At 42.5% G+C, this 22599-nt stretch overlaps 1 long non-coding RNA gene across 10 annotated transcripts in view; it reads left to right on the forward strand.

Annotated features, from left to right (window-relative positions):
- The window catches only part of LOC135270792 (uncharacterized), a 718673-nt gene extending 700479 nt beyond the window's left edge, over window positions 1-18194 (forward strand). For all 10 annotated transcript variants that reach the window (XR_010338923.1, XR_010338920.1, XR_010338921.1 and 7 more), the window contains one exon: window positions 13646-18194. This is a non-coding gene — a long non-coding RNA (uncharacterized LOC135270792). The remainder of the gene's footprint in view (window positions 1-13645) is intronic.
- The last annotated feature ends 4405 nt before the right edge of the window (window positions 18195-22599 follow it).

Here is a 22599-nt window from a genome sequence, read left to right on the forward strand (position 1 = left end):
CCGCATCGTGCGCCCTGTTTTTTTTTTTTTATCCTGACGCCACTGTGCTGTTGCGTCTTGCACAGCGCAGACACCTCCACTCCGGATCGAGACGCAAGCGCTCGCGGTGGGAGCAGAGCGTCCGTCTGCTGCTGCGTTCTCTCCGAGCGTCGATCTGGGCATCGCCCGCGGCCGGTTCCTCCCCCCGCCCCGCCCCCTCCGGAGGGTCCCGCGCGGATGGCGCGGGGCGTGCGGGCGCCCGGCAGCCGCGGACAGAGGCCCAGCCCCGGATTACTCTCCCTCCCCTCGAGGTGAGGGCGGTGAGAGCAGGGAGGGCACGGTGCTCACCAGAGGGGGGAGAATAATCGCAAACGCACGAACCAAAAGTGAAAGTTCCAAACCGGATACCAGCCCTGGGGACGAACACTGCGGTCTCGAACTCCAGGGCGGGCGCTGAGCCCGTGTGGGCGCGTCAGAGCGGGAAGGAGGGAAACTGAGGGTCGCTTAAAAGTTGTAGGGGAAAAGTTTGGGCACAGCTGTCCCTGGAGATTGAAGGCGCGTCTCAGCTGATCTAACCCGGTTTCCTACCCGTTTTTGCGGTGATTCTGCTCTGGAAATGGGTGGAAGAGACCGACCTTTGCAATTGCTCACGCCCCCTGCCCCCCATCCCCCCAGCCTTCTTACTTCGCGAAACGCATTGGGATGTGGGGCTCTGGCCCGAACTCCAAAATAGCTTGCTTGTCAATGGCGAGCTGCAGCAATATCAAAGTGAACTGTCCCAAGTCACTCCTGTCTAGAAGCTGGGGAGAGCTTAAGCAGCTCGCTTTAATGATGATTTGTAGCTCGGAGAGGGCTCGGACAGCAAACACCCCGCAGGTGTGTGCCGGAACACCGCCATCCGACTTGAATGTAGATTACTCTGGCCAGCGTTTGATCGGCCCTTTGAAACCCTTTACAATTGCCTGTGACGAACGGCCAGTCTCAGTTTTTCTCTGAATAATCCCTGAGGGTAAGTCCTCCGGGCTTTTAAAGAGCTCCAGTATTTTTATTTTTTAAGAATAAAAAGAAAAACGTTCGACTTTAGTTTAGACATCGTCAACTTTCAGCCGCTAACAGGCATCACTCAAGCCAGTCAATGCTTAATGACCGTTAGTTACCCTTGCTGTCTTCCTAGAAACCATACACATATGTGTGTGTATATGTATCTGTGTGTTTGCATGTACCTACGACATACATTGCGTTACTAAAAAGGGGAACAATGTTATTAATTTCGTTTTCTTTAATTTCAAACCTCCTTGCTTGTTTATAGAGGTTTGCGTGGGTGTTTATTATAAACATGCATTATTATGATTAATGCCATTGTTAACCTTGTCTTAATGCCTTCTCTCTTCGCTCTGAATTATATGTATTCAGTGGGAGTTAACTTAAAGGTCAAAGCTTTGCAGAGTAAAACCAGAGTTTAACTCCCCTCAACACCTTCACACCAACCCCCGTCACCAAAACGAAAATGTAGTGCTGTTCAACCTTTAATATTTACTTAGAGTGTTTACATAAGGGGAGGGAAATGAACTTTTGTCTGAAACATACAACAAGCGGCACTTTGATTTCATAAAATAAATGTCAACAATTGCCAGGGCTTATCAAACTGGGGTAAGGGGTGGGGTTGGGAGTGCAGTTGGCTTAAAGGCCCATTCCTGCCGCTTCAGACTACAAAGGGTTACACATAAATAAGTGCCGAACTTGCCTATTGCAAAAGTTTTCTTGGTGCTTTCTAAGTCACAACAGGGGAGGGGAGAGCTGTCGTTTATTATCCAGTTCTGGGCAGCAGCAGACCCCAGTACCAAGGGGCTCTTAGCTTTGGCCGGCAGAAGAGGGGTAGCCTTTCAACAGCAGCCCCCTTTGTTCTCCTGATCTCTTTCCCAATTTCAAGCTTCACTTGCACATCCCAAGTTTGTGTGTTAATGACGCTATTACCATCTGGCTCGCCCTACTTTCCAAAAGATATAAATCTCCCAGCTCCATTGCCCGCATTATCATTTAAGTGCCACCATAGCCAGAAGAAAAAGATGCTTTCAAGACTCCAGATTCTCTTGCACTCACTACCCCTGGCATGGCTCTTCCACTGTATTTATAGACTATACATTGGGGGCGGGAGTGCTCCTTGAGAGACCTGATTTCCCAAGAGCTGTCCCTCCAAGCCAAAGAAGACGTGCTTCTGGGTGAAAAGAAAGGCATCAAATGAATTTTCCCTTAAGACACTTTTGTTTTGTTTGCAGCAAGCAGAATAATAGAATGTGCCAACATACTTTTACGTGCTGTGGCTTCCTTTCTGTCTCAGGTTTGTGAAAGTTTCAGTGCAACTCCCAGACGTTCAAGATGTGCCTGCCGCTCTTCAGCCCTACTTTGAGCGGGAGAATAGCTGTGTCTCTCTGTAGGAGTGGGGGCGGGGGTGAAGGGAGATAAAAAGAGCCCCGTGAAGCAACTTTTGGGAGCTGGGTGTCCCTCCTAAGCCCTCACTTTCAGCAGCGCCTGCATAGACGTGTGGATGTCGTGTGATTTACACACTTGTAGTGGTAGATATAGATCTTCCTCTCTGCTTCGATTCTTTCCTGGGCAAAGTAATCAGTGATTTGCGTGTTTTGAGCACAAAAGCTGAGAAAATACAACAGAAGGAGTGGGGCTGGCTTGTGCTTGGCTCCACAATGACTCCATTTATCTGGCCAGGTCCGGGAGAATAGAAGAGAGCAGAGTCTGCCTCTAAACGCGTGGGCTTTTGCTTCAGGCCCGTCGCTGATTTGAACAGCTAATTTCCCCTTGGCGGGTTTCTGAACTGTTTGCGCTCTTGGTCCATCACATGTGGCTGCATCTTTCTCCTTGCGATGCCTGCTCTTCTTCCCACTGTTATCTTCACAGACGCAAGTTCCACTAAGATAAACCAACCCAACAGGTTGGAAGAAGAACTGGAAATAGGACCTTCCCAGGATCTTAAGAGCAGCTCTTAAAATCAACAGGATTTGAGCAGCACCCCCAGCCCCCTTAAAAAAATATTGTCAAACAGAGAAAGCATCTTTAAGGAAAAATACATTCTTTTTGAGGAATAACAAAATCATTTATTATATATTCCTAATACTTTGTATGAACTGAGCACAGAAGATGCCTAAAACAGTGATTAATTGATAGCACGCTCATGTAGCTGTCTGCATGCAAAAGCCACAATTTTCTTTCTAGTTCACTTTCCTGCTTTTTTCCACCAAACTCAAACAAGATCTTGTTTAGAAATTTGTGTCCCTTTTTCCTCTTGAGAACATTATAGAGTTGATATGAACAAATTGCAGAGGATCTACCATTTAAGTAAGATGCACTTTTAATCACTGATCATTAAAATGGTTATGTTAAATATACTCAATTACATGCATGACTTAACTCTAACAGCACTTTCTTTTCTCCCAGCTGCTCACGTATTCCTTAACGATAGTCTGTGATAGAAACTTGATTATGCTGAATCCATACATTTCGATGGATTTCATCAGCCTAATTAATGCCTCAGTGTGGTCTTGGGGTCTGAATGAACGCTTTACTGTCGTTTGAGGTTAAAGGCAGTGTCGGAATGTAGAAGGTTTTTCTTCCTTAGTTACTCCAGGGGTACTTAGGGATTCCATTAAGCTAGGTGGATAGCAGTTGTTAAACAGACTGTGTGAAGCAAGAAAACCCATCCAAATGGCAGAAAAGTGAGGCGAATTCTTCATGCTTATTTCACACCAATACTTTCAGATTCCACAATCTCCAAATATTTAGTAAAGTGGAAATTACCATCTTCTGTTATATCTTAAACCTTCACTGAGAAGGAAAAGTTGAAAACAGATTGACTGCTGATGGCTAAATATATTTTGTTTTGCTCATCAAGGTTGTCCCTGCTCCTTCTCTTCTTCCCGTTCCCATAACTTTTAGACTACTTGCTCCCTCAATTTCAACTTTCATCTTTCACAAGGAAGCACTCACAGCTGGTATTCAACAGAAACTCAAGTCACCCCCAAGTGGGTAACCACATTCTGTCTTTTCAGGTGTAAATTAACATCTGAATACATCTCAACCCCACTGACCCCTACCACCACCACCAATCCTGCCTCAGCAGAGTTGCAGCTAATCTGCACCTCCACAAATGGCAGGGTTGATAGAAGTCAAATGTCCCAAACTCCATCCCCCAGCAGAAAGACCAAAAAGCGCTTGTAGTGCCAATGAGATAAGTCCTGATATTTGCACATGTCTAATGAAACACCTGTGGAAGAATATCTTTCAAGACATGTTCCCTTGGTGGTCAAGGAAAGAGAGAGGAAGGAAAAAAGGAGACAGACGTATCTTGATTCTTTAAGAAATGTTCCAACTCTGACTTTGAGTCCCTGAGGACAAACTGTTCACCCAGCAGACATTCCTTTGTGCAAGAGATCCACCGACCCAGACCTTAGTTTCAGAAGGGCAACACCACATGTCCATACAGATCTGATGGAACTGGAAGGATTTTAGATCTATAACCCAATTACTACCTTGGAATTTTGTGCTTGTTAGGCTGATGTCATGATTTCTGTAGTAAGGGTATATTGCAAGGTTGGAAATGGGCTTTTTATAATGCTTTGTGTAATGACACATGTTAGATAGAAGAGACTCATGTGCCAGGATTGGTGACACAGTACTCTTTTTTTTTTTTTTGTCGAGATAGAGTTTTGCTCTTGTTGCCTAGGCTGGAGTGCAATGGCACGGTCTTGGCTCACTGCAACCTCTGCTTCCCGGGTACAAGTGATCTTCCTGCCTCAGCCTCCTGAGTAACTGGGATTACAGGTGCCTGCCACAACATCCGGCTATTTTTTTTTGTATTATTATTATTATTATTATTTTAGAGATGGGGTCTCTCCATGTTGGACAGTCTGGTCTCGAACTCCTGACCTCAGGTGATCCACCCACCTTGGCCTCCCAAAGTGCTGGGATTACCGGCATAAACTACCATGCCATGCTAGTGGCACAGTACTCCTGACAAACACTGGAGGCCATTGAAACAGATAAATATAGATCTAGGTATGTTCGTAAAATTAAATTGAGAATGAGCTCAAGGAACTAGATAACTAAAGAGATGTTTCTGGCTAGGCCATTGCAAGGGTTAAGATGCTTTTGCAGCCTCCACCTTTTCTCTCAGACCTAGTGGAGTAGCAGCATAGCACACTGCTCAATCCTTTGGGCTAGATACCTAGGGAAAGAAAAAAAGAGAATGTTTCATAAATAGTACTGCAGGCAAGCAGTTATCTTCAGCTCATGGCTTCTGTACTGTTAAGGTTAGACTGCAGAGGGTCAGAGAAAGAAACATTTCCTGTTGGGAGTAAAGGAGAGAGAAGTGTGGCCAAGTATGTAAAGAAATGAACCTTTTATTTTATTTTATTTTATTTATTATTATTATTATTATTTTAAGGCAGGGTTTCACCATGTTGGTCAGGCTGGTCTTGAACTCCCGACCTCAGGTGATCTGCCCGCCTTGGCCTCCAAAGTGCTTGGATTACAGGTGGGAGCCACCACGCCTGAGGATTTTTTTTTTTTCAGGTGGAGTCTCACTGTCTCGCCAGGCTGGAGTGCAGTGGCGTGATCTCGGCTCACTGCCACCTCTGCCTCCCGGGGTCAAGTGATTTTCCTGCCTCAGCCACCTGAGTAGCTGGGACTACAGGCGCACTACCATGCCAGGCTAATTTTTATATTTTTAGAGGAAACAGGGTTTCACTATGTTGGCCAGGTTGATCTCAAACTCCTGACCTCGAGATTTGCCCACCTCAACCTCCCAAGGTGCTGAGACTAAGGCGTGAGCCACTGCACCAGGCCTGAACCTGAAATATGGGAGCCGTATATGCTGGAATTGTCAGTACATCACTTGTGTTCAGTGCTTCATGTCTCTGTGCTATGTGATTAAGAATGCAGGCAAATCATCAAACTTGCAGTATTGACCGTATGTGATTTATATCTTGGAAATCAAGGACAAGATAGCTTAATAGAGCCCATTTACAAAAATTAAATAAAACTCTTCAGTGTCTAAGACTAGGTTGGAGGCCAGGTCCGATGACTCATGCGCCTGTAATCCCAGCACTTGGGGAGGCCGAGGCAGGCAGATCACAAGGTCAGGAGTTCGAGACCAGCCTGGCCAACATGGTGAAACTCCATCTCTACTAAAAATAGAAAAAATTAGCCAGGAGTTGTGGTGAACGCCTATAATTCTAACTACTAAGGAAGCTGAGGCAGGAGAATCACTTGAACCCGGGAGGCAGAGGTTGCAGTGAGCCGAAACTGCACCGCTGCACTCCAGCCTGGGCAACAGAGTGGGACTCTGTCTCAAAAAAAAAAAAAAGACTGGAATGGGGTTTGGTCATTACCCTGAATTGTAAACCAGGCAAATTCACACACTGATCAAACATCCAGGAAGAGAACGTTGTCACCAGTCATCTCTCCTTGATGGGTGATCGGAGGTCAGCCACTCCCGGCCTGGCTGTTATGTGGCTCGTTCTTACTTTCCCTGTTCCACCTCCACAAATGACAGCTGCTTCAGAAATAAATAACTTGGTTCCTGGATAGGTTTAGGCCTCTTTGGCATGGCATAGTTCCCAAATGTCACCTTAACTGCTATGGAGAAGCCTGTGGACTGATCATGGATAAACCCCTCCTGTGTTAACAGGAGAGTTTGAAGCTAGAACAAGGTTGCCAAAAAATAGACTCAGTGGGTTGGGGGCTTCTAAGATCTTGAGAAATGAAGCCAATTTGAAATGTTGGCTTTTTATATTAGTTCAAGTTGTCCTATTTTCTTCCAGAGTTGAATAGAAGCAAAACACCTGGCCTGATGCAGGGGACCCCTGATGACAGTTGAACTAATCAGAGGTGGTGTTTCTTGATTCAGCCCAAAGATCTCACCGATGGTAGATGTGGGAGATGCAACCTCCAACAGCCTTAGTTTCGGGAAAGTTGTACACATCCATGCTTTGAAATTATAAACTGAATCTATGTCACTTAGGTTGCTATCATCTGATTCCTCTCTAGTGCATTTCTTTGTCTAGGTGGGCCCACGCAGGCAAAGTGTAGCCAATTGTAATATTTAATACACAAACTCTCTGACAGAACAAATTCATAAATCAGAGAATATTTTTACATTTGGTATGTAAATGATTCATAGTATGACAAGGTCATAAGCATTTTTAGCAAGGTTCTTCTGAAATAAGGTATTTATTACATGATCTAATCTACCAAGTGGGGTAGCGTTTAGGGTAGGGCCACCCAGTAACACCTTAAAAAATGCCCTCGGTGAAACAAGTCATTAGTTTAAGAGCAGCGGATAAAAGTGGAGAGGACACAGGTGAGGCTACGTCTTCCTCATGCTCTCCTGTGATATGGCAGCATTTGTGCGTGGCAGGCTCAGACTTTAAAGACGATGCTGAGAGGTCAGCGAGAAACAGTGGCACTGAGGCAGAGAAATGGCTTGCTGTAGTTTTATGGGTTCGTGTTATTTATGATCAGATGCCAGTCCATTTCTTTTGAGCTGAAGGATTTACCTACTGCAGAAACCCTGCTCATGTTGATGGGAATAATCAACCTGCCCTAAAGCTCAAAGCTTCAAAGGACAGGTTTTGAGATTTTTGGGCATTTAGTTTCAGATTTCGACTCTAAAATCCAAGCCTGAATTGCTTATTGGTTTGGAGAAGAAAACACTTAATTTGAAATTCTGATATAAACTGTATGGCAGCAAACTTAGCTGAGCTTAGAAACAGCTTTGAATCCCAGATCCCAATACGCTGGCTCTTGTATTACTTATTTATGGAAGAAAAAAAGGCAACACCTGGTCTCTAACCAGGAGAAAAGCCTATTCGAAGCATTTCAGTCATATTTCAGTCATTCTCAGCAGGTCAGTCCTCCGCTGTTCTTAGAGACAACAATATTTAAAGCTGTCTGGGTAGTTCTGGTCTCATGTCATCCAAACAGCACATTTTCAAACTCAGAAATGCCAGATCGTGTTATTTCTGTGGCAGAGGGTTGCTTAAGATCGGTGACAGCTGAGATTTTCCTATCGATTATGTGACAATGCAGTTCATTTATAGAGTTCAGAGAAATCAGAAAAGCCTCCCGTTTAACAAGCAGACCCTTAATTCAAGTGCCGTGTTGGATTTCCATGCAGAAGTCAAAAGTCAAGGTAGAGAAAGTGGAAGATTGAATTAAATCTTGAGCCCAAACTTCTGTAGCTAAATCAAACTCCTAGAGGGCTTTGACTAATAATTTAATTTGAAGCCTTACGATTGGGTAACTGGATGTGTAAACTAGGCAAGAAATCGTATCTTATATAATAAATGCATATTTAAATCCACGTATGTGTTTAAAATTGCTCCTACATTTAAAGCACGGAGTGAGTCTAAAACAGGACGGACGAATCCAAGAACACTCTTGTGACTGCGTGTGCTGAGGACCAGCAGAGGTGGGTGACTATGGGAGCGCTAAGCTGCAAACACCTTGGGAGATGTCCGAGGACCAGCAGAGGTGGGTGACTGCAGGAGCGCTAACCTGCAAACACCTTGGGAGATCTCCTTCAGGTGTGTCTTAAGTCCTTAAATGATGTAACGCGCCTGCATTTTTCAAATGCATTCACGGGTAAAAATACTAGTTTTATGTTGAGTGTCAATTCTTTATTCATCCGTCACAGAATACATACAGGTATTCAGAAGTAACTGGATGTCCAATCCGTTCCAGGGGCCCAGGATTTCCATCCACAGCAAACCTGGGTAATGTGACTGTAGGTCAAGGGTGCTTGAGACCACAGCCACACACGCCCAGAGGGCTAACTGGAGGAGAGGAGAGAGAGAAGCTCCTCTGTGCAGTGTGAGTGAGTGACAGGAAGAAGGGAGCAAGGCGAACAGAGCAGCCAAGCAGGCGCGCGCCGTCCCCACGTCCCCACACCGAACGCGCTCCCTTGTGGGGTCGCAGCGGGAAAACTGCAACCGGCTCTGGCCTGCACCTTGCCCACCGGGCCAGCAGCTCTCTTGCATGTGCTTATTTATTGCCCAGAAGTCATCCAGCATGTCGAAGGGGCGATTATCGACAATTTGTCAGCTGGAATTTGTTGCTGGCAATCACTTTTTTGTGAGATTTCACTCTCAGGCACTTGAGTTTTGGGATTAGAAAACCGGGGACGGGAGAGCATTATCCTGTGGCCTGCTTTTCATTTAGACACAACCAGGCAGACAGAAGGAAACGGAGCATTCATCTGACTGCAGTCACCCCAAAGCACAGGCCATTTGGATCCAGAAACTGGTTCCTTCTACAAACTCTCCCGTTCTCCCTGGGGCCCTTCACAGGCCTTGTCTAGACTGTGGCTTCGCTTTCCCTGGTGAGTGACTATGTGTAAGAAGTAGGGGGCCTCCACATTCTGCCCAGCCACTCCCTCATCCTTCACAAACGTTAATGTCTTGGGCCTGCAATTTACTTGGGCAACCTGGAACTGAGACTCTGAAGTTGTTTTTCGTTTTGTTTTGTTTGCTTTTAGGTTTTTGTTTGTTTGTTTTGTTTTGTTTTGAGACAGAGTCTTGCTCTGTTGCCCAGGCTGGAGTGCAGTCCCACGATCTCGGTGCACTGCAACCTCCGCCTCCCAGGTTCAAGCAATTCTCTACCTCAGCCTCCCGAGTAGCTGGGATTACAGGTGTGTGCCACCAATGCCCTGCTAATTTTTATATTTTTTTAGTAAAGTCGGGGTTTCACCTTCTTGGCCAGGCTGATCTTGAACTCCTGACCTCATGATCCAAAGTGCTGGGATTACAGGCGTGAGCCACCGCTCCCAGCCCGCTTTTTGTTTTCTGTTTGCAGATGTGGGTCCTGAATCAGCGCCCTCCAGGGTGAAACCTTTTCCTTTTTGTCCTTCCTCTTCCCTTCGTCTCATTGTGGGTGGGGGAAGATTGTGGTCAAAAAGCAGGCCTGTCCCTTGGCTAGGGCAGCTGGGGCGGGTGCTTCAGATCAGCTGCTATACCTCACTCTTATCTTCTGACAATCATTAAAATTCAGTTTCAAAGATTCTGTCTTTAGCAGTTTTCTGCGGGCCTATGAAGGATGCCAAAAGGGTGGCCCTCCTTTCCGGTGGCAGCGGTTTGGCAGTGAGTAGGCCCTGGTCAGGTTGCCCCAGACTGTGCCCGTCTCACAGTAGTCCTGTGGGGAGGGCCTAGAATGGACACTGCAGGAACAGCTCTGGAAAAGCTTTAAGGTGGGCCAAGAGGTGGACAGGGCCAGCAGCTCTGAATCAGCGTGGCTCCTGACGCACAGCCTTGCTAGTCCTGGGTGGAGCCCAAGTACAAACCAAGGGGAATGTTCTCATACTTTAATCCCATAATTCCCCAGTTGCTTTTTTTTTTTTTTTTTTTTGAGCTGGAATCTCGCTCTGTCGCCCAGGCTGGAAGTGCATGGCATGATCTTGGCTAACTGCAACCTCCACCTCCTGGGTTCAAGCGATTCTCCTGCCTCAGCCTCCCGAGTAGCTGGGACTCCAGGCATTGGCCACCACGGTCAGCTAATTTTTGTATTTTTAGTAGAGATGGGGTTTCACCATGTTGGCCAGGATGGTCTTGATCTCCTGACCTTGTGGTCTGCCCACTTTAGCTTCCCAAAATGTTGGGATTACAGGCGTTATCCACTGCGCTGCCAAGCAATTCCTCACTTTCTTTTTTCTGCTCAGCTCTCCAACTTATCAACCTTGATTCTAAGAAGAAAAATAGGTTGAGTGCGGTGGCTCACGCCTGTAATCCCATACATTTGGGAGGCAGAGGCGGGTGGATCACTTCAGGTCAGGAGCTCGAGACTAGCCTGACCAACATGGTGAAACCTCGTCTCTACTAAAAATACAAAATTAGCCGGGCGTGGTGGCATGTGCCTATAATCCCAGCTACTCAGGGGGCCAAGGCAAGAGAATCGCTTGAACCCGGGAGATGGAGGTTACAGTGAGCCAAAATCGTAACACTGCACTCCAACCTGGGCGACAGAGTGAGACTCTGTCTAAATAAAAAGAAAAACGGTCCGGTCTCGGTGACTCATGCCTGTAATCCCAGCACTTTGGGAGGCCGAGGTGGGTGGATCACGAGGTCAAGAGATCGAGACCATCCTGGTCAACATGGTGAAACCCCGTCTCTACTAAAAATACAAAAATTAGCTGGGCCTGGTGGCACATGCCTGTAATCCCAGCTACTCAGGAGGCTGAGGCAGGAGAATTGCCTGAACCCAGGAGGCGGAGGTTGCGGTGAGCCGAGATCGCACCATTGCACTCCAGCCTGGGTAACAAGAGTGAAACTCCGTCTCAAAAAATAAAAATTAATAAATAAATAAATAAAAATAAAAACATTTGTATATCTGAAAGTTCCCTTCTACCAAGAAGCTTCCCTTAACACCTCTTTCTCCTTTGGTTGGAGAAGTCTTCTACTGATGCAAGGCAAGGCAACTAAAATGCTTTGAGTAATGGGAAACTACGCGTCAACATACAGCCTAGGTAGCTGAGCCTCACCCGCACATTTTGACTGAGGGTTGCCAAGCAAATGCTCCTCAGACCCACCCTCAGAGGAGTTCCTCATTCCCTGCTCCCAAAATTTAACATGTGATTAGTACCAAAATATGCCTCCCTTAACTAATACCCTCTTGAACCTATGGAAAGGAAACAGCATTTCTTTGAAATTCCAAGTGGGAGTTAGAGACTACCTGACTGCCCTCGCCTTCCCCTGTTAATCACATGTAACTATCTTTCTAAACACCCACCTCCTCCCCTGGAGAGTCACTGACTGGCCCATGGCATACCTAACACTTTTCCTTCTCTTCTCAGATTCTCATCCCTTACCCTTCTCTCCCTTGGGGCCCCCCAGCAAATTTTTAGAATTAAATCATGATCTTTCTCCAAATGGCACAACAAGTTAGAAAGGGAACTTCGAGACAGCACTAGAAATGCACTGAGTACTATTACAAGGCGGGGTTCAGTGGCTCAGGCGTGTCATCCCAGCACTTTGGGAGACTGAGGCGGGTGGATCCCTTGATGACAAGAGTTCAAGACCAGCCTGGCCAACATGGAGAAGCCCTGTCTCTACTACAAATACAAAAATTAGCTGGGCATGGTGGCATGCACCTATAATCCTAGCTACTTGGGAGGCTGAGGCAGAAGAATGGCTTGAATCCAAGAGGCAGAGGCTGCAGTGAGCCAAGATCACACCACTGCACTCCAGCCTGTGCAACAGAGTGAGACTGACTCAAAAAAAAAACAAAGTACTATTACAGCTGAATGCAGGAGACAAGTAGCAGTTTGGGGTATCAGCAATTAATTGCACATTTTTATACAGTCTTTTTGTTTGTTGTTGTTTTACTTCATTTTTAGGATCTATCGATCCTAACAGATACAAATTAAACCCGAAGTAAATTAGAACGATGTTAAAGAAAAACCAGATCAAGCCCTTCCTGCTCTCTTATGTAGCTCATGGTTATTTAGCAGCAGAGGTAGACCTACACCAAAGCCCTGCTTCCTGTTACTTAGCTACAAACCTGGCAGAATGGCGCGACTCCATACCTGCAGAAAGAAGTCAGTGCTTAATAACCACAACAAACCAATAAAAACAATTCGCTGGAGAAACCGTATTCACAACATGCCCTTGTTACCATAAGATACAAGTTCCTGAGAAATGTGAAGCTGCCAATAGCACAGGTTATTTCACGGTTTTACCGCGTGACTTGCGTGACTTTGTGGAATTTCTGCTTGTGGTGCCTAAAGTTGTTTCCTGGAAGTGAAACTTGAATCCTTTGCAATCATTTGATATCCTTGCCCCAGAATTACTCTCTCTAAGACTCTGAATATGTCTACTAGTATGGGCTTTTAATATTTCCTATCCTAGTGAAAAGGCTACATTTTGTAGTAGAGAAGATACTAGGTTAGAAATGGCAACCAGGGCTGGGCCTGGTGGCTCACACCTGTAAGCCCAACACTTTGGGAGGCTGAGGCGGGCGGATCACCTGAGGTCGGAAGTTCGAGACCACCCTGACCAACATGGAGAAACCCCATCTCTACCAAAAATACAAAATTAGCCAGATGTGGTGGCGCATTCCTGTAATCCCAGCTACTCGGGAGGCTGAGGCAGGAGAATCGCTTGAACCCAGGAGGTGGCGGTTGCAGTGAGACGAGATTACGCCATTGCACTCCAGCCTCGGCAACAAGAGGGAAACTTCGTCTCAAAAAAAAAAAGGAAGAAGAAAAAAAATGCCAACCGGTACCTACGTTCTAGTTTAGGCATCTAATGAATATTTTGTACGAAAGGCCGTTCATGCGTCTGGGCTTCAGGTTTTGCATGTGTAAAGTGAAAGCATTAGACTAGACAATCTCGTAGGTACCTCAGCCCCCGCAGTCTGTACTTTTGTAACGTATCTGCAAATTTTCAATCTAAGACAAGATCCAGATCTATGCGTTTCTGAATAAAATACCTATTTATTTCACAGTCCTTTTAGTAAAAATTTATGCAAAGGACTGAAAAATGATTTTTGGTCTTCTGTGGGAGAGATTCTGAATTGGACTAGAGGAAACCACACTGAGACTTGGCTTGTCTTCTTTTGTAGAAATGAACCGTTGCCTTATACTTTAACTTTTTTTCCTTTTCAGATCCAACTTAGAAATCATGTTTCATTCAAGCTAAGGCTCGTGGTTTTAGAAGACTGTGACCTGGCTTGCATCATTCCAAGACTTCCGTCATCTGTTTTCCAAACCCAAGGAGGACCTCGTTTTCTGTGTGATAGCTCCTCATGCTTTGCCAGCCACTGGGTCTTTAAGGAAGCTTGCCAAGAGTTCCCGGCTGGGAAGGACAGTTCGAATTCATCATAGACAATGAGCTGGCACCACAGTTTAAGTGACTCACCAACCTGGTTGCCCACTTCAACATGTCAAGAACCACACTATCTAATTGAAAGAACTGTGTTTCAGCAAAGTGTAATTGGATTGCACCGCAAGATCAGCTCAAACTATGCCTCTGACCTTGCCTTTCAGTGGCTGTTTTGAGCACAAGAGGAGAAAGGAAATGGTTCCTGAATTACATTTGGTTTTTAAAAATTAAGATTAATGAATAAATACTTGGTTTTATGTTCATTCCATTGTAGGAACTTAATGATTATTACAAAACAGTCAACATAGGTCATAGTAAAATGAACATTTAAGATGAGGTTAAAACATTCCTCTGAAATTTTAGTATTCACTTTTGAAGTGTCAATTACTATATTTCTGTAATTTCTCATTTTTTTTCTTGGCTTAGAGTCAAGATGAAAAATGATATTTGAATCGAAGACATTGTTTTGTTTTATAGCCACTGCTTTCTAAAATGCAAATCCACCCTGCTCTCACCAGTGCTTCATTATTTGTGTGCACACACACACACACACACACACACACACACAGAGCCAGCACCCAAATGCAGAGGAGGTCCCTTCAAGACTTCTAGACCCTGGATCATGTACGTAGCAGATGAGAAAATGAAATGAGAGATATAGAGCAATAGCAATAAAAGTGAATGATTTCAGTTTACAAAAGTCATTGTGTAGTACTCAGATAGTTTTAAAGGCAAGTATTATTATGATTAAAGTATATTATACTTCCAAGTTATTATGATTCTCATCTAATTTCAAGTCACACATAGGAGCCATTTTAAAGCATTTTGTATTACAACCTATCAACAAAAATCAACTAATAGAGTTTTATAATGTGCATAGGTTTAGCCCATGGGGAATTAAAATTTTTATCTGCAAGTATTTCTATTGTTGTGAGACTTTAGGACAACACAGCATTTGGTATTAACACAGAAGAATATTCCATGGCTTTTTTTAGCTTTAATGTTCTTTACTCTAAAATGAAGTATACATGGTATTTTTTTCTTCCTAGTGTTCTCTTGTTATATGTAGAGTATTTTCAGTTGTTGTTTTTAATGTATACATTATTTTTATTAAGTCATTTGGTAAAAGATAAAAAATATAATAATGACCCCTTGCTTTTCTCCTAATTTAATTATTTCAAGTCAAGCATAATTGGACACTTTTCTTTCAGGAAAAAAAAAATTTTGAACATGATTTTGAGGCAAAAATGATTACTTACAGCATCCTTTCTCTGACAGACTAGCATTTATGATGGTTCTTATTTCTAAGTTGATTATTCTCAAAGAAAAGGGGAGATATCAGAAATTCTAAGTAAATTGCATTGTTTTAAAAAATACTTGAATGCATTGTTCATAGCCAGCTATTGACCAAGAAAGAGAAGAAGAAAAAGAAACAAAAAAGTAGTATCTGCTCCAAATGTCAAATTTTGCAGTTTGAAAGACTTGTAAATTCTAATTGTTTTTTGTTTTTTTTTTTTTTTAGAAAGCAGTAGTAATTAATACCAAAGGCATAGACAATTTAGGACCGTAACCTCCCTTCCCACCGCCCCCAACTTTTTTTTTTTTTTTTTTTTTTTTACTTTAACCATGATAGGCATCTCTGCAAGGTAGGTTTTAACATATTTTTTTCCTAATTTTTTTCCCTCCATTCAGTAAGAAGGATAAGCTTTTAGAGTACCCAGTCACCGTGGTAACTGCCAAAAAAATTCTCCTGAAGTTTGAAGAGGTCAGCTAGCAGGGCCAGCAACCCTGGCCTCTGTGAGCGCGGTCTAGCATGCCCCAGCCTGCGGTTGGAGTGTCAGGCCAGATCTGACCCTGGGAGGTGGACCGTTCTGGCTCTGATATAAATTTTTCGAGTCAGTTCATGGCCTGGACTCTCCAGGTGGCCTCCAAAATCGATTGTGACCCCCTGACCCTGTCTCGCGGAGGCATAGCATCCACCCTAAGTAAGGATTTAGCCAGGAGTGACAGCTTTCCACTGAGTGTTATTGGGGACAGTACAAACAGTTTGGAAAGCAAGTAAGAAGGTGTGAGTGCTGGAAGTCATTAAGAGCACATTAAAAAGCAATTTTAACGAGCATTTATCAAAAGAAGTGTGAAATGTGTGTCTGTTACAGAATTCCTGTGATCTGTAGTTCTCCTGCCAGTTTTGAATATAAATAGGTCACATATGTTTATCTTTTTGCATACTTTATCACAAATATTTAAATAAGATAGGCATGCTTGCTACAAAAGAGGTATAGCAGGAATGAAGCATGTTCAGAGGAGGGAAGCTAGTTATTAAGACACATTAACAGGCGAAGAGTTTCTAATATTTTAAATACTAAAATTTTGCATGTATGTTTTGAAATGTTTAAAATGGAAGAATACAGAACCTTAAAAAAAAAACAACAACCTACGGTCTGGAATAAAGATAAACTTGTTGCACTCAAGGTTTCTACTGTGTAAAACAAGAAGCCAATACACTCATTTGAATAAAAATGAGAGAAAAATATAGAGTTACATCTTATAGAGCTAAAGAGGAATAAAACAAAAAAAAAACTCTCTGAATAACTTTATGTATTTTCAACAGTTTAAGATATCAGAAACCTAAAAAATAAATATGATATATATAAATCATCAGTGATTATTTCCTTTTCCTTCCTACACCCCCCACTCCAAAGGATGCCACCCTGAATGTTCTATTTTCTCTAGGAAAGTAGAGTTCTCTTTGAAAGTTCTAGCCTGTGAACTCAGTATGTAAATGTGGCCATCAGGAAGACAGAACTGTCAAGAGGAAAGATTATGTTTCTCTTTCTTAAAACCATTCACAGCATTTCTTCTTCCAGTGCTTTACTCAGAGTTCTCCCCTTTTCTCAGCTCTGTTGAAAATGGCTTCAAAAGCAGTGCTGCAGTGGCTAAACCAGTTGTGCTGTGAAGTTGTTGAGATGCCATTTCATCTGAATGCTTTGTAAAAATTAGATTTTTAAGTAGGGGTGAATATCCTTTTGGGAGAGGGAACGGAGTGGGTAGAAGAAGAGGGGGAAAGATGGAGCAGTTAGTATATATATTTTATATATACGTGTGTATATATATATGTATATATAAAATATATATACTTCAACACAGAGAGGCCTCTGTGTTTGAAGGCCTCTGTGTCGTGGCTTCTCACTACGTTAAATCCCTATTATAAAACTTATCTTCACAAAGCCTATTATAGTATTCTGAGAACAAATTGGACCATGAATAACTTAGTTGGAAGTGTAGATTATTTTCTACTCAGGGGAAGTTAGAGATGACAACAGCTTAACTGAAAGAATAGTGATTAATCTTAAATAGATGGATTTCAAAGTTTCACTCTTGATAAAGAGTACCTTTGATATTTCCCCTCTTCAGACTCACGTTTCCACTCTCTTTGTGTTAAGAATTGTCCTAGTGATTACACTGTCCCCCTAATATAGCTCAAACTGTAGATCATTTTTTTCCAGGTTGTTAATCTGTCAGAGAGGTGACCAGAAAGATACTCTACTTCCTATTGGTTAAATTGATGATTCCAAAGTGGTACTAGGCTTAGATACAAAAGTCAATGATAAAAATGTCTTGCATAAATCATAGTTCACTTCGATAAAATTCTTATTTAAACTTTTTAATTTGCTTAATGCCCTATAGCTTACAAAGCACTTTTTAATTCATAATTTTGTTTAATCCTTAGAATGATGTTATAAGATAAAACTCATCAGTCCTATTTTACCTGTGATTGCACACTGTGATTGAGCTAATAAAGGGAAGAATTGAGATACCAATTCAGATTTTGTAGCTTCTGTTTCAAGTGATTAACCTGTAGCAACAGCTGTTGAATTATTTTTGTGTTCTGTATCCCTGAAGATCAAGATTTTGTATTATAGAACAAATATTTTATATCTCACAAATTAAAAATTTAAAAGACATGACTGAAAATAATTCTATTTACTTAAAAGTGACTTTTACGAGGTGTTTTTCTCCTTTCTATATATATGCTTCAAAGGTCTTTGAGAGCTGAAGGTTTTAATTCCCAAAAGTTAAATATGGAAAGCTCTATGTAAATTAAATAACCACCTGGAATTTAAACCATGTATGTGAAAACCATAGATTCTGTATTTCAAAATAAAATATAACATAAGGCTTTAGAAGCAGGTTCTGCATGTTAAGTGATTATTTGAGAATATACCATTGATAAAGCTCTTCAGTGTTAGAGGTGAGTTTTCCCTTCAATTTTCAAGAACTTTAAAAATCTTGTAACATCTTGGCAAGTTTTGATAAAGTCATATAGAACTACTCTTGTTCCCTTGGGCTTTTACTTTTTGTGTTAAGAAAAAAAAAGTTTGCAAAATACTCTAGGAATAATGATAAAAGGATTAGTTAACTTGACATTAATGTAACCTGTCTAAATATTACAGAAATCAAGAAATATAAATAGATGACATTTTATTCTTCTTAGGTTTTTAATTATATTACTTTAAACATGTAATTCAGGCAATGTGGTTGTTAATGTGGAAATTCTTATTTTTTATTTCTTGAATTATGAAAAATTAAATTAGTCAGTTTATATATACTTAATACTTTTGCCCTCGAATTATGCTGGCAGCCAGAAAAATCTGGTTAAGCTTGTTAGCATCAGACAACATGAAAAAGTGTACAGAAAAAGAAAGCAACTGCTCCGGCATCAATAATGACACACTCTCACCTTGTTTGTACTCAAGTTTTTCTACAGAAACATGACATTACACTGAGGATTGTGCGTTTTGATGTGCAGGTAAATGACCAAGTCTCCAAATCCAAACTTCCAGTGTCTCCTCCACTTACATGCACATTAGGAAATGCACAAATAAGGTCTCGCAGACTGACAGCTGTGTGTGTTTGGATATTCTTTGAAATTTTAAAATGTCTTATATTACCCATCGCATTCATTTTGTTCATATGTGTCTTTAGCAGCTATTCAAAGCAGACTCTCTTCCCTTCTTCCTTCCTTCCCTTCATTCTCCCTCTTCCCCTTTTGCTTCTTCCTTCCTTTTTCTCTTCTTTTTTCCCCTCTCCCTTTTCCCTCTCCTTCCCTTTTTTCTTTCCCCTCTTTTTTCTTCCCTTCTTCTTTCTTGTGTTACTCATCAGTTTTTAGGTGTTTTTGTTTTAAAATGTAGGGCGGCTTAGGCTAAGGGGTTATCTAATGCAATGTATTTTGCCAAACCGATGTGCTGAACAATGAAACACTCACTTCAGTTTGAACTTGCATCAAGTCAGAAATTCCTCAAGTATAGGATCAAGACTTTCCTGACAACAAAATTCCAATACTGAGTGATCAACTGTTAAAATGTTACAGATTCTGGCAATTTCCCTCTTACTATCCTTGTAGTCTTTCCAAGTCAGCTAAACGATTGGTTAGCATCTCTGTTGCAAAGAAAAAGAGCAGTTTTAGAAATCTGACAAGAAATTTTGTCAACTTGCTATACATAATTTTTTTGTTTGTTTGTTTGTTTGTTTTTGAGATGGAGTTTTGCTCTTGTTACCCAGGCTGGAGTGCAATGGCGTGATCTCAGCTCACCACAACCTCCGCCTCCTGGGTTCAGGCAATTCTCCTGCCTCAGCCTCCTGAGTAGCTGGGATTGCAGGCATGAGCCACCATGCCCAGCTAATTTTTTGTATTTTTAGTAGAGACGAGGTTTCACCATGTTGACCAGGATGGTCTAGATCTCTTGACCTCGTGATCCACCCGCCTCAGCCTCCCAAAGTGCTGGGATTACAGGCTTGAGCCACCGCGCCCGGCCTATAATTTGTATATAAGTACATAAAAGCACCATACTAGCTAGCATTGAAAAATCTGAATAAAGTTCCGAGATTCCTCACTTTTTTCCTCCCCTGTCCAATATACTGTGGTATTAAATATTTACGTTAATTCTCTCTCTTTCTCTCCTCAACTCCTACAAGATTGTTATCAACCCAGACAGATGAATAAATTTTGACAAAATAAGGTTTATTTAAAATGATAAGAATTCTTCCTAATGAAGTTTTTCAGCAAGTCAATAAGGCATAAAATGTTCCGTATTCTTCTAAAAGTAGAAGTATATATCCATGTTTATTTAGAAAATCACAGTGAAGGCCCGGGCGCGGTGGCTCACGCCTGTAATCTCAGCACTTTGGGAGGTCGAGGAGGGCGGATCACCCGAGGTCGGGAGTTCAGGACTAGCTTGACCAACATGGAGAAATCCCGTCTCTACTAAAAATACAAAATTAGCTGGGCATGGCAGTGCATGCCTGTAATCCCAGCTACCTGAGAGGCTGAGGCAGGAGAATTGCTTGAACGTGGGAGGCAGAGGTTGCAGTGAGCCAGTATCGCGCCATTGCACTCCAGCCCAGGCAACAAGAGTGAAGCTCCTTCCAAAAGAAAGAAAGAAAGGAAGAAAGAAAAGAAAGGAAGGAAGAAAGGAAGAAAGAAAGAAAGAAAGAGAAAGAAAGGAGGGAGGGAGGAAGAAAGAAAGGGAAGGAAGAAAAAGAAATCACAATACATAGTAAAAAATTTGGTCAGCTACATGGATATTGGTTTTTATTATACCAGATTTTCTCTGTCTTTTGATATTGTGACTACAGTATACCCAGCACCCTAGAGCTGCTCTGTTTCTGGTGAGTGTTGTTAGGTGTCTACCATTCATAGAATAAGCATAATTGACAGCCCTCTCTAATAGGCGTGATGCATTTCTCCAGGTTATTCACAGATGAATAAAACCAAGTCTCTGGCATCACTGAATGATGTGCTAGGTTCTGGGAGGAAGTATGGATCGGAAGTTTCAAATAAAAAAAAATAAATAAAAATAGCTCAAGATTTGGGCCCAGCTCTCCAAGAAAGAGAAACTGGCATGTATACATGTTTTTCTTCAGAATGCGCTATGGTAAAGGTGTGAACAAGCAGCTGTAAAAATACGCAGAGGCCTAAAGAGACTTGGAGAAAGTAGGGCTTGAAGAACAGGCAGGGCTGTGATGGACAGTTATGGGACCTCAGTCCAGGTGGAAGGGAAAGGCAGAGATGTGAGATTATGCAGAGTATTTCCTCGAACAATTATTTAATGGATTTAAAATAAAGTTTCTGGGGTAATAGAAAATGAGTCTGAATATCGCCTGATTTAACAGGTAATCCTATAGCTTTATTCACTCCAGAAATACTATCACCGTAAGTGCCATGAAAGCATTTTACTCGTGATGAAAACATTTAGACAGTTAAACTTCAGTGAAGAGAAGCAAGTTTTAGAAATCGAAATCTAGTACTTTTTTTTTTTTTTGAGGCACAGTCTCGCTCTGTCGCCCAGGCTGGAGTGCAATGGCGCAATCTCGGCTCACCGCAACCTCCGCCTCCCGGGTTCAAGCAATTCTCCTGCCTCAGCCTCCCGAGTAGCTGGGATTACAGGCACACACTGCTACGCCAGGCTAATTTTTTTTTTTTGTATTTAAGCAGAGATGAGGTTTCCCCGTGTTGCCCAGGCTGGTCGAGAATTCCTGAGCTCAGGCAATCCGCCCGCCTCAGCCTCCCAAAATGCTGGGATGACAGGGGTGAGCCACCACGCCCCGCCTAGAAATCTAGTATTTTGTTCCTCGATCTGGTTGCCTCCGTGTGCCTCCATGTCCTCCTCTGGATATATAGTCTTTTATTTGTGAAGTAACATTTGCAATATGTTTAACATTTGGAACATATTAAAATGACGACTTGAGAAAAAGCAATCACTCCTTTTCAAAGATATTGCATGAGTCACTTCTTATGTGCCAAATGCTACCAGAGCCCCTTTAAAGAGTTACAATAAGCATTGCATCTTAAACATGTACTTCCCCACTTACAGGCCAGGAATATGGAAATAAATCTTCAGTCTAAGGGAAGAAAATAATTTCTTTAACTCTGCCATTCTTTCAGAAGCCCTACATTAATACTTACGCAAGTGAATGAAAAGTTTAGAAATGCATTTAAATATGTTCAGAGCCCACAGAGATATCTTGCAATCAGGAAGTATCAGCCAATTATACAAAGAACCTTAGACTCTTTGATAAAAAGATAGTAAAAGGCAAAGAAGCAGAGAAACAGGAAATAAAGACACACGAAACACATTCTCGCACCATCAGAGTCATCCTGTAATAATCAAAATAGGAAACTAATACAGAAGTTTCTGGTGATGTGACGCCCAAGAGTCCAGAAAAAGGAGGATTGCTACAATTTCACTCTGCCCAATATGAAATCTTAAATCAAGTGGAAACTGAACCCTGGCCTAAAGCTTGCAAATCCAGGCCCAGGTAATATTTTATACGGGAAATGGGTTGAAATATGTTGAACATCAAATTAGAATAAAATTTGAGGCAAATAATGGGGATGGACCCAAAGGTTTGGGAGAGTAAAAGAAACACTCATCTTTATTTTTATTTTTTTGAAATGAGGTCTCATTCTGTCACCCAGGCTGAAATGCAGTGGCAGGATCACAGCTCACTGCAGCCTCAAACTCCAGGACTCAAAAAATCCTCTGACATCAGCCCCCTGGGTAGCTGAGACCACAGGTGTCTGCCACCATGTATAGCCAGCTTGCTTTCTTTCTTTCTTTTTCCTTTTCGTTTTTTTTTTTTTTTTTTTGAGACGGAGTTTCGCTCTTGTTACCCAGGCTGGAGTGCAATGGCGCGATCTTGGCTCACCGCAACCTCCACCTCCTGGGTTCAGGCA

The sequence above is a fragment of the Aotus nancymaae genome, unplaced genomic scaffold (genome assembly GCF_030222135.1).
Source record: "Aotus nancymaae isolate 86718 unplaced genomic scaffold, 86718_ANA_hifiasm-v0.15.2.pri h1tg000067l, whole genome shotgun sequence".
NCBI classification, from domain to species: domain Eukaryota; kingdom Metazoa; phylum Chordata; class Mammalia; order Primates; family Aotidae; genus Aotus; species Aotus nancymaae.